Source organism: Pinus tabuliformis, chromosome 9, assembly GCF_031772625.1.
Source record: "Pinus tabuliformis cultivar Carrire ecotype Pingquan chromosome 9, CPIR1, whole genome shotgun sequence".
In the NCBI taxonomy this organism is placed as follows: Eukaryota; Viridiplantae; Streptophyta; class Pinopsida; order Pinales; family Pinaceae; genus Pinus; species Pinus tabuliformis.
The window spans coordinates 1,923,885,490-1,923,900,820 of NC_142307.1; the positions used below are offsets into that span (position 1 = coordinate 1,923,885,490).

General features: G+C 44.2%; 1 pseudogene; it reads left to right on the forward strand.

Annotated features, from left to right (window-relative positions):
• Positions 1–214: 214 nt before the first annotated feature.
• LOC149156644 (uncharacterized) overlaps positions 215–15,331 on the forward strand; it is an 88,930-nt pseudogene continuing 73,813 nt past the window's right edge.

Genomic DNA, 15,331 nt, shown 5'->3' on the forward strand with positions numbered 1-15,331 from the left:
CTGATTTCAAATGTGATGGAGATGATGGAGCACTAAATCCTAAAACTGATTTCAAGATGAATCGGTTGCAATATTCTTAGTAGCCTAAACCTTGCATTAGCAAGCACAATATAGAAAGTTTGGAAGAAGAAATAAAGCTGACACCAATACAGTCTTCTGCAAGGATAGCAGGAAAGACATTCAAGTATAGACTTTTATGGAAGAAGCAATAGTGATGGAAACAAAGAGCGATGCCGAAGATGATTTTTCCTTGTACGTGGTGGCTTCCGATCTCATAGTGGAAGCTCATGCCTATGGCATTGGGAAACACAACAACGACATCCAAGAAGAAGGATAAAACGAAGAATGGCATGAGTGTGAGTCTGCCCTTTCCCCCTTCTTGTGATGGATGATGACGACTTCTCTGACTTGGACCAGCTTCAGATATTAGAACTTCAAGGGAAGGATAAGGCTGGTAGGAGGATCAAAGTTTTTCCAGGTACTGTGACTCCAAAAATAACAAGGCTTTCCTGAATTCATGGTCTGTTGTTGCTTCTAGTATATTCTTATGTTTTGGGGATGAATTAGGGTTTGGTATTGTGGGTATTATCGGGTTGGTCCTTGTTTTAACTCACAGAGCTTTGTTTTATCTAAAGGGTTTTCATATAATTTATTGGTCGCCCCATATATGATGGGGCATAATAAATTTGACAATTACAAAAAAACAATATTAAAAAAAATATGAGTGATCTTTGGAAGAGTCTTCTGCATCTCCGTAACGAGGCACAATTTTGAAGCTACAAATATTTTAGTATTTGACCATGTAGTTAAATTTTTGTTGCTAGAGAATTTTGAAATGTGACAACAAATAATGTATTATGAGTAAAATCTTTATGAATCACAACCAGTTAGTTTTGATTGTCAGATAAAATTGACCGTGTGTTTGAGTTGCGGTTGTGTCAACAATTATGGTTAACAGTTGTGGATTTGGGCACCTAGTATTGGTGACTCATGGTATTACATGTAATTGAAGCCGTTAAAAGGCTTTTGTATTCTCCATTGTATTGAGCCATGGTTGAGCGGTGAAATCTCAGGTTGTTGGTCAGCTTGGCTATGTTTTAGCCAAGGACAATAATAGATATATTATTGGCTAGTTTTTCCCCAGTAAGGGTTTTCTAGGTAAATCATGGTGTACATGGTTTGAATGTTTGTTTCTTGTTTGTTATATTTATTTATCTTGAACCCTAACAAGTCGTATCAGAGCCTAGTGAGCAAAGTATGAAAGCATTGGTTGTTCCTTCTCATGGAATTGTTCCTATCGATGGATTGTCCCTAGAAATGGACTTCTTCACACGAACTAGTAGAGTTGCTTGAAGCAACGACTCGTTGCACAAACCAACAAGGCTGATTGAGCAATGTTTCAATGAGGAGTAAAAAATAAAGCATGTTGTTGTAGATTCCCAGTGCGTGTTGTGCCTCGAAGTTTCAAAAGTAGTAACTAGTGTCGCACGATCCTGACATATATTCATGCCTTCCATGTGCGTTGTGCGGATGAATGGCTCTCAAAGTACTCTGCATGTCCCATGTGTAGGAGGAGTGCCACAAGAGAAACAACAAGAAGGATGTATGATATTTTTAAAAGAGTGACAGAGCCCGGCGCATGTAATATGCATTCAAAGTAAACTGGAAAGCTATGAATCTGAAGCCTCCACATAAAAATGCAGACTGTCTGATTGACACACACTCCCAGTTGCCAATTCAAGCAACTCCTAGCCTTCCCGCCCTGAGGAGAAAAAAGAAAATGGAGAATTAAACACAGAGGTACTTCCCAAGGAGGAGGAGGTGTTGGCTCGGGGGAATCATCAGGGAAAAGATCTAGGATGTAGGCACAGATTCCAATAATGGTCCACTGTATTCTAGGATAGCGCTGGCATTTTCACCTCATCCCAAAGGGCAAGGAGTCTCACCTGAAGCGCACCACGACCAAAGGGGAGAAGGGTTTATCATGGGGTTGAGAGAATAACAATCAGGCACAGGCGATCATACACATATGTGTCCATAATACATGAAACAGAGATAGAGATACCCTAAACTCATACACATGGATCCATCACGAATAACACAGAACTAACAACATTCTAGTATCAATCTAGTAATCACCATCTTCATGCAACAAGTAGACTATTTAAAATTTTAATAAGCCCACAGAACATGATACGCAATACATTATAAGTCTCAACAACCATCAACTCAGATTACATTATATCAACAGGATAGAGTACATCATAACTTAGTTAGAATACATAGCCATAAACAATAAATAGAATAGCCGGCTTGGTAGCTCGGGACGGATCGGCTCCGAAACCCAGTTCCTCGGCTCCCAACTCTTCCTACTTCAGCCTCTACATCTACATACCTCCTCAGCAACCAAATCCTCCTATGTCTGGCGGGTTCAACAACAACCCCTTCTTTTCTATTCTTCCCCTTTTTATATCCTTCCCGACTGCCTGAACTGCCAGTTCTCGCTCAGTTACTTGCTCCCTTGGCTGCTTCTGTGCCTTCCCATCTCCTCGGTTTCCTTTACCTTCCGTTGCCACTTTTACATCACTCCCCCGCAACTTCTCGTTCCACCACCCAACCATTGCTGCCATTTGTCCTTTCCCACCCTACGGTTGGTCAAAACTTCTTCAAAATTAACGAAGGCTCCAATAGGCCCCGACCACAATTTCTTGACTCGTCCCGAGTCATGTCATTTTGACCTCTAGTAGGTCTGTTGCTGCTTCCATGTGTTCTTCGGGTGGTGGATGTGTTGCTACTGGCGCTGTCTCTGCTGTATGTTATGCCGACACCTCTATTGCTGCAATACTTTCTTGCGGAGTAGGCATATCTTCCATCTCAATTCTAGCTTGTGGCGTGGCATTTGTTTCTGTGGTCCTTTCTTGACCTTGTGGCTCCTCCGTTCCAAATGAAGGCTCCAACTCTGGGACTGTTGTTGTTGTTTGTTTCTTGAACCCTTTATATCGTTGAATTTCTAGGTCCCAGTTGGAGAGGATTGCGTCGGCACTTTGTGTGAATGCCTCGGCTGATTGTGACGTTAAGGTTGTCTACCGTTGCCTCTTCAGGTCGTCCCACTATTGGTTTCTTGAGTCGCATGCCTCCTTCAATAGAAAGACCTTCATCCGAACCGGGGGCCGCAAGTCTCAGATTATTCTTTTCGTCCTCGCCGATTCCTCCGCAATTGCATCTACCTGGTCTTGGTGGACATCGATTTGTTCACTTATTTGCTGGAGTTGCGCATGGTCTGTGCACGCACTTGTGCTGGAAAATAAGGATTGAATTTGTTCTCTTAACGAGTAGACCTGGTGATTTTTCAAAGCCAAACTGACTGACCAATCATGGACCTTGCCCATTAAGGCATATCCATCGGTGAGGGCTTTAGCTAAGGCTTGTTTCTTCATCTCTAGCTCTCTGACCTTGCTTTCAACCAACCGTGTGTAGATCTCTATAGGATCAGGCAGTGCGGACCTGGCAGTCTCTACATTCTGCTTCATTTCTGCATTTGTGGTTGCTAGACGCATGAACGCCGTTTGTATATGATTGTAGCAGTCGATCAATGTGCAGGCAGACATGTCCACCAGTGCTTATGTGTTGGCTTCAGTGATGGTTGGCCATATGGATTGGAACCGTTGGGTAGGCTGATTCACTTGGGCTTGTAATCCTGTATTTTCTTCCCACAGGTGATCTCATTCTTCCATCACTGCGAGCAATTGCATTTGCTACTACTCATGTTCCTTGGCCAAGTCCTCATGAAGTCTCTTGACTTTGTGGTCTACTTGCTAAATAAAAGAGAATAGTTGGGCTGATGACCAGTGATGGAGTGTATCAGCCCACATTGTGTCTGCTTCTGGGAATTGTTGCTATAAGGGTAGGCCGCTTGGAATGGACATATTGAAGTGGGAGGTGGGTGAATTTTCTTGCTAGGATGGTTGTTGGGATGGCTGAGTGGACTTCTGTGTGGTTGGATTGACGCTAGGGTTTGAGGGGACTGTGATCTTTATAGGGAGAGAGGGTAGGTACAGGCCAACCCTTTCTCCCTGCCAACTGGTATCCAGGTGTCTCCTAGTTGGTGGGTCAAACTCAAGCATCGATATTGTACTCTTGATGGGTGGCATCCCTATGGTTGAGGTGGTGCCTTCTATCCAACCAGCCGACTGAACCTCTGCTTCCACAGAAGTCCGCTGATGGCCGAACGGGAGGATCTTAGACACAGTTGCGGATGTGGAAGTAGTTTGCATGGATGACTCCCGTGATGGGTGTACTGTAGTGGAAGTGGTGGTGGGGATCTACTCGACTATGGCCGTTGTGGGAATTGGGTTTTCAACCTCAATAGTAAGGTCAATGACTGGAGTTGGGGGGTTAACTTTCGGCCTTTTGGTAGCCAACATTTTGACTTGGGAGGTGCAGATAACTCGCTTCTTTTGCGGCTTGGGTACCGACATTAGGGAGGGAGCCTGTGCTACGTCCATGGGAGGTTCCATTGAGAGGGGTGGCATTACAATGGGGAACAACATGGTTGAACCTTGAAAATGCTCGGGATAGTCGCCCTCACCTGACTCGAAGCTTGTGATTGTCCTTCTTACTTCGAACATTTTCTCCTCCATTTGGATCAACATCAATTGGAGTACTTCATCTAATGCCCTCTTCCTACTACTTTCTTGCCCCTCGCCCTCTCGGTTTTGTCGCATCAGAGCTCCGAACAGGTACCTGGGCTTCCCTTCTCTCACTTCGCAGGCCACTCTCGACCAGGACTCTACTTCTCTGCGTAAGGTCTTCTCTGTCAGGCTAAACCTCAGTGGCCTTACTTTGAATGTGGTGGGGTTCACACACCGTTGTCTAAGATAAGTGTGCTCATGCGAGGCACCGAACCAGAGCTCGCCTGAGAACTCATCCAGGAGAGTCCTGGGTATTCTCTCTATGGATTGAATGGCGTCCACCATCTATGTGTACCAGCCCTTGAAGGCTCTTTCGTTGATCTCTTTTTTATTGGGATCCCTCGATGCCCTCCACGGTTCGTACCTGAGTGCAATTGACTGGTCTTCAGTAATGGTTGCCATTTGCCTATGTGGTGGTGGCCTCCACTTCCACATTGCCAGCGCCATTACCAAGTACCCAAACACAAAGCCAGTGCTCCGCCGGTAGACATCCTCACATGCCTCAAAAAGTTCGTTGAGCACGAAAGCTGACCAGTTGAGTATCTCTCCCTGGCAGCAGTGTTCTGCTATTGAAATGGTGTCCAAGGTGCACTTATTTCTCATGAAGTGCCTCATTGTCTTGCCTGCAATAAGGTAGTAGGCGAACCGGATGTTATCTTTGTTGATCTTGTCCATCTTCGCGCCCTTCCCCCTTGTTCTATTCCATAGTGGGCGTAGATGTTGTCTTCTGTCTGTTTCTTCCCCCGCTTGGCCCCAGCTTGGAATGTTGTGCTCACTGCATTCCCCATTTCTGCCAACCCAGTCAATCGATAGATATCTTTGGCATGAATAGGGTATTCTCTGTCCAACCATAGCGAACCTCCATGCATCTTGCTTGCCAATAGCTTAGTGCATTGCATGGAGGCCAATTGGGTGCCGAATACAGGCAGATTTCACAGGTTGAGCAGTGTAGACCTCTGTAGCCCTCTAAATTCCTCTCTGATTCTGGAGTTCCTGGTGCTATCCTCCCTTTGAAATTCCTTCGCGTATACTTCCGTCTTCATTGCTATAAATCTGAATCTGTCTGTGAAGTCGTTGTCGATGAGATTTGACCAATCATACTTCTCGTATAGGTCGTCCACGACTTCAATTCTTGCATCCAAAGTGGTTTGTGGAACTGATATGATTCTTTTTGCCATTGTTCTCCTTTTGTTGTAAACAATTTCGAATGGTGGTCTCCTGTTTATCTTGTCCTGCTCCTGTTCTTTTGAGTGATTCTGGAATCCTTCTATTGTTTGAAATTATACCATTCTCTGCATTCTCCTAAGATTTATGTAGCCAATTCTGACACGACGTCCCCTGACTGATGAGGCTTTAATCAACTAATTACTCTGGAGACCTTCCCATGTATTCTAGCCATATTTTGTTGTTGTCAGCCGACTGGTACATGCCAACTATGACATGGGTTTGGAAGTTAAAGAGTGGGTTGCATGGCATCTTTATTCTGCCATGATGGCTTATTTATTAACTAATTCTATTCTTAACAGGAAATATTTTGTGACCCTATCTTAACAGTTGCCTTATTGATTACTTAAATGGGAATTACCTACTGGTACGGTGGATGGGACGGGTACTTGTACGGTCATCATTTCTAGAAAAGGTGTGGACCTGCATGTATTCTGTTGATGGGGGTTGCCATACGTGGCTACTGTCCCTGCTAACTAGGCCTACCACTGTGATACGACATTATATGGCCACTGGCACTACCCCTTCCCCCACCACAAATGGGTTGCGGTATCCAAAATTGGCCGCAACCTTATTATTCAGAAAAAACTCACATTTTTTTCTTTCACTTGTGGAAGGGTTTTAGGCATGCGCCCTTCACCCATCCCTACAGTAAAACTCCATCTAGTTGCGTGATTTGTACCGCACCTGATTATTTTATTTGTGTAATGATGAATGGGCCTAACTAGTGCATTTGTAGCTTTCCTGGGAACTTGAGGAACTTGTTGTCATCGAGAAGTACTTGGTCGCTGACTTCAAATGATTTGTTTTTGATGTGTCAATCATGCCAAGCCTTCTATCTGCATTGCTCGACAAATTGATGGAACTCCGCCAAGAACTGGGTTTCGTTGAGTTCCATCAGCGAGCTTAGTATGTTCCACAAGGCACTGCTCTCGATCATTCCTGTAGCGTCTGAAATCAACATGCTGGGCAATATGAACTCCGCTGGCACCACCACCTCTCTACCGTAGACAAGTTTGAATGGTATTTGTTTGTGGAATCTTTTCACTGTTGTCCTATATGCCCAGAGAGTCGTTGGAACTCTTTGATCCCAATCATCCTAGTTGGCCGATATGATTTTTGTTAGCCCTCTTTCCAATATTTTGTCAAATGCCTCCACTGCACCATTTTCCTATAGATGATATGGACTGCTCCTGTTATGTTGTACCATAAAAGTTGTTAAAAGAACTTCAATTGTTTTGTTCAAAAACTGTGTGCCCTGGTTGCTTGTGAGGCTCCTCGCGCATCTGAACCTTGAAATGATATTTCCAAAAATGAATCTTTTCGTTGTTTATGTTGTGTATTCTGTTACTAGCGCGGCCTTTGCCCACCTTGTTAGGTATTTGGTTGTTGTGATGATGTACCAGGCTTGGGAGTGTCTTGCTGGTGGGGAGATTGGTCCAATGAAATCTATTGCCCACTTATCAAATATCTGCAATATATGGACCGGGTGTAGTGGTAGCTCATCGCGTCGGGAAGGCTTACCAATCCTTTGACAGACATCGCAATTATCAGCAAATTCCTTCAAATCATTATGTATAGTGGGCCACCACAATCCTGCATGTAGTATCTTCCTTGCGGTAGCCTTGCCCCCTACATGATCTCCTACAACCCCTGCATGGCACTCCCATAGGAAGACTTCTATTTCGTGCTGTAGGACACAATGTATGAGTATTTGGTCGAAGCCCATCTTGTAAAGGTGTCCTGCTATGAGCTGGTAATCTACAACTCTGACCACTAAATGCCTCTTCTGTGCTGTTATGTATCCCTATGGGAAACTTCCTATTGTCAGTAAAGTAGCAATTTCCTCTAGGTAATTAGGTATGGATTCTATCCTTAACAGGTCGGCATCGGGTAACCGATTGTCTATTGCCCCATCGTTCTCCATGTTTCCAGGCAAGATAGGTGATCTGGGCCTACATTCAATCTGTCTGGCTTAACAACCACCTCAAACCTGAATTCTTGAAAAAGTAACAGCCACTTGCATATTCGTCCTTCTAGTATCGGCTTGTTTACTACGTACTTCAGTGTAGAATTGTCTGTGAAAAATTTGAATGGCGCGCCTAGCAGGTAGTGTCTGAACTTTTGGAGAGAGTAGACCATTGCTAGATCTTCTCGTTCTATTGTTGTGTAGTTTTTCCGTTGTGGAGAGCTTCCTATTTGCGTAGTATATTGGATGATCAATCTTTTCTCTTGGTTGCGCTAGGACTGCTCCTAGTGCTATTCCAGACGCGTCGATGTGTACATGGAATATTTTGTTCCAGTTGGGGTACACCAATATGGGGGCACTTACTAACCTTTCTTTCAGTTTGTTCAATGCTGCTTAATAATCAATTTTCCAAATGAATTCCTCCATCTTCCTTAGCAGTTTCTACATTGGGGCTGTTATGGTAGTTTTTGGTGAACCTTCTATAGTAACCCATATGGCCTAGCAGCGTTCCAAAGGGAACTGCTAAAATGCATTTTTTAAAATTTAAAGAGATCTGCAACTATCTGCATCTTTCAAACATTACTCTCAATAGAATGGTATGCTTCTTCAGCAAGCTGTATACTGTCAAGTCATCCATGTAGACTTCTAGGAACTTATGAATGTAATATTGGAATGTGGCTATTACAATCCTTGAAAATACTGTTGGCATGTTCTTTAATCCGAATGGCATTACATTATATGCATACGACCCCCACTCAGTAGTGAAATTTGTTTTCATTTTATCTTCTTCGGCTATTCGGACCTGGTGGTAGCTTGAGAATCCATCTGTGAACGAGTATGCCTCATTCCCCACAACGTTTTCTAGGACTTCATTGTTGAATGGCGTGGGGAATGAATCACGCATGCATGCATTGTTCAGGTTTCTGTAGTCGACGCATACTCTAATCTCGATCGCAACTTTCTTGTTATGAATAACTATAGGGCTTATCCAGTCAGCTTCATCGACCAGAAATATGATTCCTACATCCAAAATTTTGTCAATCTCCCTTTTAAATTTCTCTTTGACCCTTGCGTTCAATCAGTATGGTTTGTGCTTTACTAGTCGGACACCTGTTTTCAAAACAATTTTCATCTCTCCCAAGTTACCTTTTATTCCCTTGAGTTCTGCTACCAAAGCTGGGAATATGTCCTAGTATTCCGTAATAAATCAAAAATTTCTTTGGTGGTCCATTCGTCCTAGTAGTCTCCCACTAGTGTTATCTTGGGCTTTTCCTCCGTCCCTACATTCTATTTTCTCAGCTTCACTGGTAGGAGATGGGCACCTTCCATTGAGGGATTCTCCTGAATTCCCCTTTCTCCCTCTGTTTCTTCAAAGGCTAGGTGTCTAAGCCCTTCCAATCCATCTTCTTCTAGTTCTGCATTAATTGTTGCAGGTTACAAATCCTGGCGATTCATATCATACAAGAACTGCAGAAAGTTTTCTTCGTGCTCCCCTTCAACTAGCGTCTCTAGGGTGAACAAAACCCCTTTCACCACTTGAAGTACTTCTGTCATTTGTGCTTCACTACTTTTGAATGAAAAATCTTTGCTGAACTGTGCTTTCAAGGCATCCCAAGCAACTGTTTTTCATCGTAGTTCCTCCTGGATGTACCAAACCTAGGGGATGGCACTGAGGGTGTGTATAAAAGCATGCACCCACAGGTCCTTTGGTAGCCCCTGACTTTCCCAGTTGGTCATGCACTTTTTGATATGCTCCTTAGGACTCGAATTCCTCGTGTATTCTTTTTCATCTGGTGGTTGATCTTCTTTCTTGCTGAACCTCTCCTTCATTTCTCGTTTGGCATCCTTCCAGTTTCTTAATACTTGGCAGTGTGCTTTCCACCACCTTGCCAGTGTTGCCATGAGCGCAATGTCTAGTAAGGGAATTCTCTGGTTTTCTAGTACATCCTGGTCCATCCTGTCCAGGAACCAATCTATTGGTTCAAGGCCACAGTACTTTGGGTTGTCGCCCTTTCCTATGTCTCTCTAGGTTACTCGGCTTATCATTGCACATCGTCGGGTTGTCAGTTCATACCCACCCTGCTTCCATGCATCCCATGCAGCGTCTGAACTTTGGATGCTCCTCTAGCTAACTGATCCTCCGACTATGGGATTTGTGTAGTCTTCCCTCTTTCCTGTTGTGATTTTATACAATTTATCTAACATCCTTGGTTCCTTCCTATCATCCATTGGCTCTGTAAACCTGGGTCCTTAGTAAGGGTCCAACGGTTGAATCACCTTTAGTCCTTCTGCTTCAAAGATCATTAGTTCCTTCTTCAAATCTACGATAGCATAGTTCTTGTCTGCCCAGTCAATCCCCAAGAGTGCTAGGTATGGGTCTTTATCCCCCATAATGTCTATTACTTCAAACTCAGTGTGTGTTTTCACTCCCACCACATCAACCTCTACATTCTCCAATCTCTCGATAGGCAATATACAATACTAGTTTTCCACTCTCAATTGAATTGGTGAATACTTCAGCTGCGGCTTCCCCATTGCCTCCTAGGTCTTCCGGGGTAGGATGTTTACATCTGACCCTAGATCTAGCATGGTGTCCCTTATCTGGAATCCTGCCACCTACGTGTTGATTCGAAACTCCTTCCCACTCCTTTTCTTATTTCGCTTCACTCTCCTGGATGCTTTTTCTGACTAGGCTTCACATGGTTGTCCCATGTCCTCTCATTCTGCGGATACCGCAGCCTTTAAGCTTTTCCACAATTCCTTTAGCATGGCCTCATCTTCAACAATTTTTAAGAATAGTTTAAACCATTCCCTAATGGGTTGGGCAGGAGCGGGCCCATAGACTTGTGGTCTTCGGGTGTCCCTATCTTCAATCATTCCCTCGAACAATTTGGCTGCTTCTTGATAATATTGCTTTTGGTGCTCGGGTTGATATGCCTTTCGTGGTGACACCACTTTGACAATCACGGAGGGTTCCTCAGCGTAGCGATCTTCCCCTGTCTTCTTCCCTCCTCGGGTGACTATATTAATATTCATCGTGGGGAAACCCTCATCAGTTCAATGCTCAGCATTCACGAGGTTGGCCCCTCGCTGTCTGGTTCTCTCTTCCCATTTAACAATGAGCTCTGGGCAGTCTTCCATCGCATGGGTGTTAACTCTACATTGCGAACACCATGGTCTTCTCAGGAGCAGGCATTCCCTTGCGACATGTCCTTCCTAATCACAATTATATCATCTTAAGGGTCCCCCAACCCCCATTCTTCCTCCGTGTCTGTTTCCTCCTCGCCGCCCTCGACTCACTTCATTGACCCTGAACGTGGATCTGTCCAGCCTCTCTGCTAGAGCATCCAGCGCTCGGCACTAATCGGTGTGATGAGTGGTCGATGCGCAGAACTCGCAATATTTTTTATTGGGGACATTGGAGAACTTTTAAAAAACTAGACATGTCCGCAACAAATGTCCATACGTTCTACAAAATCTCACAGAAGTCTGCGTTATTCCTTCCTGGGAAGGGTTCTTGCACTCCAATTTCCTCAACCCCTGCGGTTGGAGTGGTTCTAGATGATCCCCCCCTGTTTGATTAAGACCCCGTAGTCACGGGCACTCCGTCGTAACATGCCCTTCCACCAGTAATGGGTGCACCAAACATTGGGCCTAGCTGGTCATACGAGCTGGTGGCCTCTCAGCTTCTCGGCCAGATTCGCGATCTGGATTTGCAAGCCCATGATTGTTGGATCTTTTATACTCATGCCTCTACACTATTCATGGGGATACCCTGTCATTGCTTCTATCCGATATGCTTGCTCTAATGCATCCTGCAAGGTTCCTATCTTCTGTTGTGTCAGCAGTTTCCTGGTCAGGTGCAAGAGTGCCTTGATGAACCAGTCCAGTTGGTGGTTCGAGTCCAGGGTGTAACTTAGCTTGGCAATGGCATCCTTAAACCTTTACATGAGTTCCCAAGCAGTCTCACCCTCCCTCTGCTTAATTTCCCACAGCTCTGATAGCCCTTTCTGATCTATCTGCAGTACCTTGAATTCTTGCACAAATCCCCTCTTGATATCATCTATGGTTGGGTTCTGGTTCTGTTCTTCCCACTTTATGAACCAGCGTAGAGCCTATTCTCTTAGCGTGGTCTGGAATTCCACTGCCTGAACATTATCCGGAGTCTGACGGGCCCTCCAGATGGCTTCACAGAGGTACTAGTGTTGCTCCACATCCTCGTTCCCCTTCCCTGCAAACTCTGAGTATCTAGTAAATGATCCCACCATACTACTCTGAGTATTAGCTAATAGCACAAAACCTTTAGTTCCTGGCTATAGGGATCCCTGTAGTCCCAAGTTACTATTGTAGCCGATTCTTGTATTACTTCCAATATTGAGATCGGTTCTGTATTTCTCCTGCGCACTGTATACTCGCATTGCTTTGGCTAAGTTAAGGATGAATTCTTCTGGTTTGTGATAAGGTACCAGGGGAAGGTCAGGGAAAATGCCACTCAAATTTCGGGGTCGGGGTTGCTGAACCTTGGTGGATGCCTGTTCTTCATCGAATAACTTCCTCATCCCATCGCCCACATTGTCATTATCTTCATGCCAACAAGGGTGTTGATCTTGCTGTCCTTCTTCCGCAACCTTCAGGGAGGATCCCCCATCCACTCCCTGTTGTGATTCCCAATCTGCAACATTTCGAGATGGTCCTCCCCCTGTCTCCTGTTCTGATCCTATTTCTGCAATCTACAACGAATGTCCTTCCTCCTCTTCCTGATTCCAACATCCCTTCTTCTTGCATCCGGTTTTCCTAGCATCATCCTCTCCCTTCATCCCAACCCGGGGTTTTCTCCTCACCACTCCTATTTGGTGGGACCCTCTCCTTCCTTCTCCTAGGGCCCGAGATGCTCTTTCCTGCCACTTGTCCACTAGCAGTGCCCTCCTATGTGCTCTAACATCCCTAGCTCTCTTCAATCCTTCTGCATCCATCCCCTCACAGCATCCCTATCCCCTTTTGGGCAGCATTTTCCCCTTTAGTTCCTTCCCCTGATACTGGGGTTTTACGCTTCCATTCCGGCAGTGGGTAAAGATAGTAGTCCCTCTTCTACTAGAAACATCTTAATCCACGTCGGAACTTCCCCTATCAATTCCCCCCTTAGCCCAGAGTTGAACACCACCTCTGCCTTTGAGTAGGACTGATAGCTTTCTACAGCAAACTCGACCATGTATCCCTCCACCATAGTCCTCACCCAGAAATCAACTGCTCTCATCTGCTCGTTATCCAACTGTTGTAGTAATGTAGTGTCAAACGAAGTCCAACTATGGTGGGTTGTCACCAATCTGCTCGATGGACTTTGCCGCTTCAGTTCCCTCAACCAATTGTACAGGTCTTCAGGGAACTTGCACTAGAAAATTTCATACTAGTCATTTGAGCTATAGGCGTAAAAAATATCCACACGCACCTTGTTGATCAGTTGATTCCGGTGGGCAACTCTTTCTACCACAAATTGATCTACTTTGTGGTTCCACCACTTACAGATCTCTCTTTTCAATACCCTTGACACCATATTTTGAACCAGCTCTCCTAACTTCAAGTCCCGAAAATGGAATCATTCCTTGACTCAGGGGAATCATCAGGGAAAAGACCCCGAGTTCAGGCACAAAGGCCAATAGTGGTTCACTGTAGTCTAGGACAGTGCTGGCATTTTCACCTCACCTCGAAGGGTGAGGAGTCTCACCCGAAGCGCGCCACGAACAAAGGGGAGAAGGGTTCAACATGGGGTTGAGAGAATAACAATAGGGCATAGGAAATCATAAACATATGCATCCATAATACATGAGACAGAGATAGAGATACCCTAAACTCATACACATGGATCCATCATGAATAACACAAAACTAACAACATTCTAGTATCAATCTAGTAATCACCATCTTCATGCAACAAGTAGACTATTTAAAATTTTAATAGGCCCACAGAACATGATACACAATACATTATAAGTCTCAACAACCATCAACTAAGATTACATTATATCAACAGGACAAAATACATCATGACTCAGTTAGAATACATAGCCATAAACAATACATAGAATACCCGACTTGGTAGCTCGGGTCGGATCGGCTTCGCAACCCAGTTCCTCGGCTTCCAGCTCTTCCTACTTCGGCATCTGCATTTGCATACTTCCTTGGAAACCAAGTCCTCCTGCGTCTGGTGGGTTCAACAACAACCCCTTCCTTTCTATTCTTCCCCTTTTTATATCCTTCCCGACTACCTGAACTACCATTTCTCACTCGGTTGCTTGCTCCCTTGGTTGCTTCTACGCCTTCCCTTCTCCTTAGTTGCCTTTGCCTTTCGTTGCCACTTTACCATCACTCACCCGCAACTTCTCGTTCCACCACCCAGCCGTTGCTGCCATTTGTCCTTTCCCCGCCCTACAGTTGGTCAAAACTGGTCAAAACTCCTTCAAAATTAATGAAGGCTCCAACAGGAGGCAAAAGTTCCAATAGAGCGTCGTGGAGTTAAAAGAAACGACGGTAGAGAATAGAAAGAGAGAAAGAAATTTTGAAATAGGAATAACGTAGAGACATTAGGAGAAAATTCTTATAATATTTTGATATTTGTTTTAATAAAATAAAGAACACTACGAGGGTTTCGAAGAGGGTTCCGTAGTTGGGATCAACGAAAAAATATCAAGGGTATTCATTCAAAGAAATGGAATGAAGCTGTGGGGTGTCATTACAAATGTCTGAGTGTTTTGAACTGATCAGAGATAGATGAAGTAAGAGTCGAGGTAGCTATCTTGTTTGATTTTAGTAAATGAAATGTGCGAAATTGAGAGTACCCCATACACAAAGGAAGACGATGCTAGTGATCAGTGAATGGAAGCATGTTGCGAATGACGTAACATGGTTGCATTGGAGCAGAATTGTGAAGAGTTCTGAGTCTCAGTTATATATATATATACTACTACTTTTTTTGCATTGAAAGGCTATCAACTAGGAGGGTAGTAACTATCGCACCAAAATTGGTCATTTTTTAGATGCAAGTGGGAGGTGTAAAAGATAATTCCACCCACGTTGAGAATGATGAACACAAATGAGAGAAGCGCCCAAGGAATACGAGAAGATGTAGATTTCCAGGTTGGTTGCATTTTGTTGGTAGGCTATGGAGACAAAGGTTATCGCATCAAGCAATGTGTATAGAGCATGGATTGAAACTAGAGAAATCCAGTGTTGTTAATGTGTCGACATCCAATGATGGTTGGAGCATTGTTATGTCCATCAAATGGTCTCTATATTAAAAAAAGAATGCGAACTCGACATACCTAGAAGCACGATAGCGTATTAAGATGGTGTAATATATGATTGAATGTCTCCGTAAGATTCTAAGTTCCAAGGTGATATCATTAATAAATTGAAGAGCCTTATGCTAGTAATTGCAAGGGTTATGAAGAGGT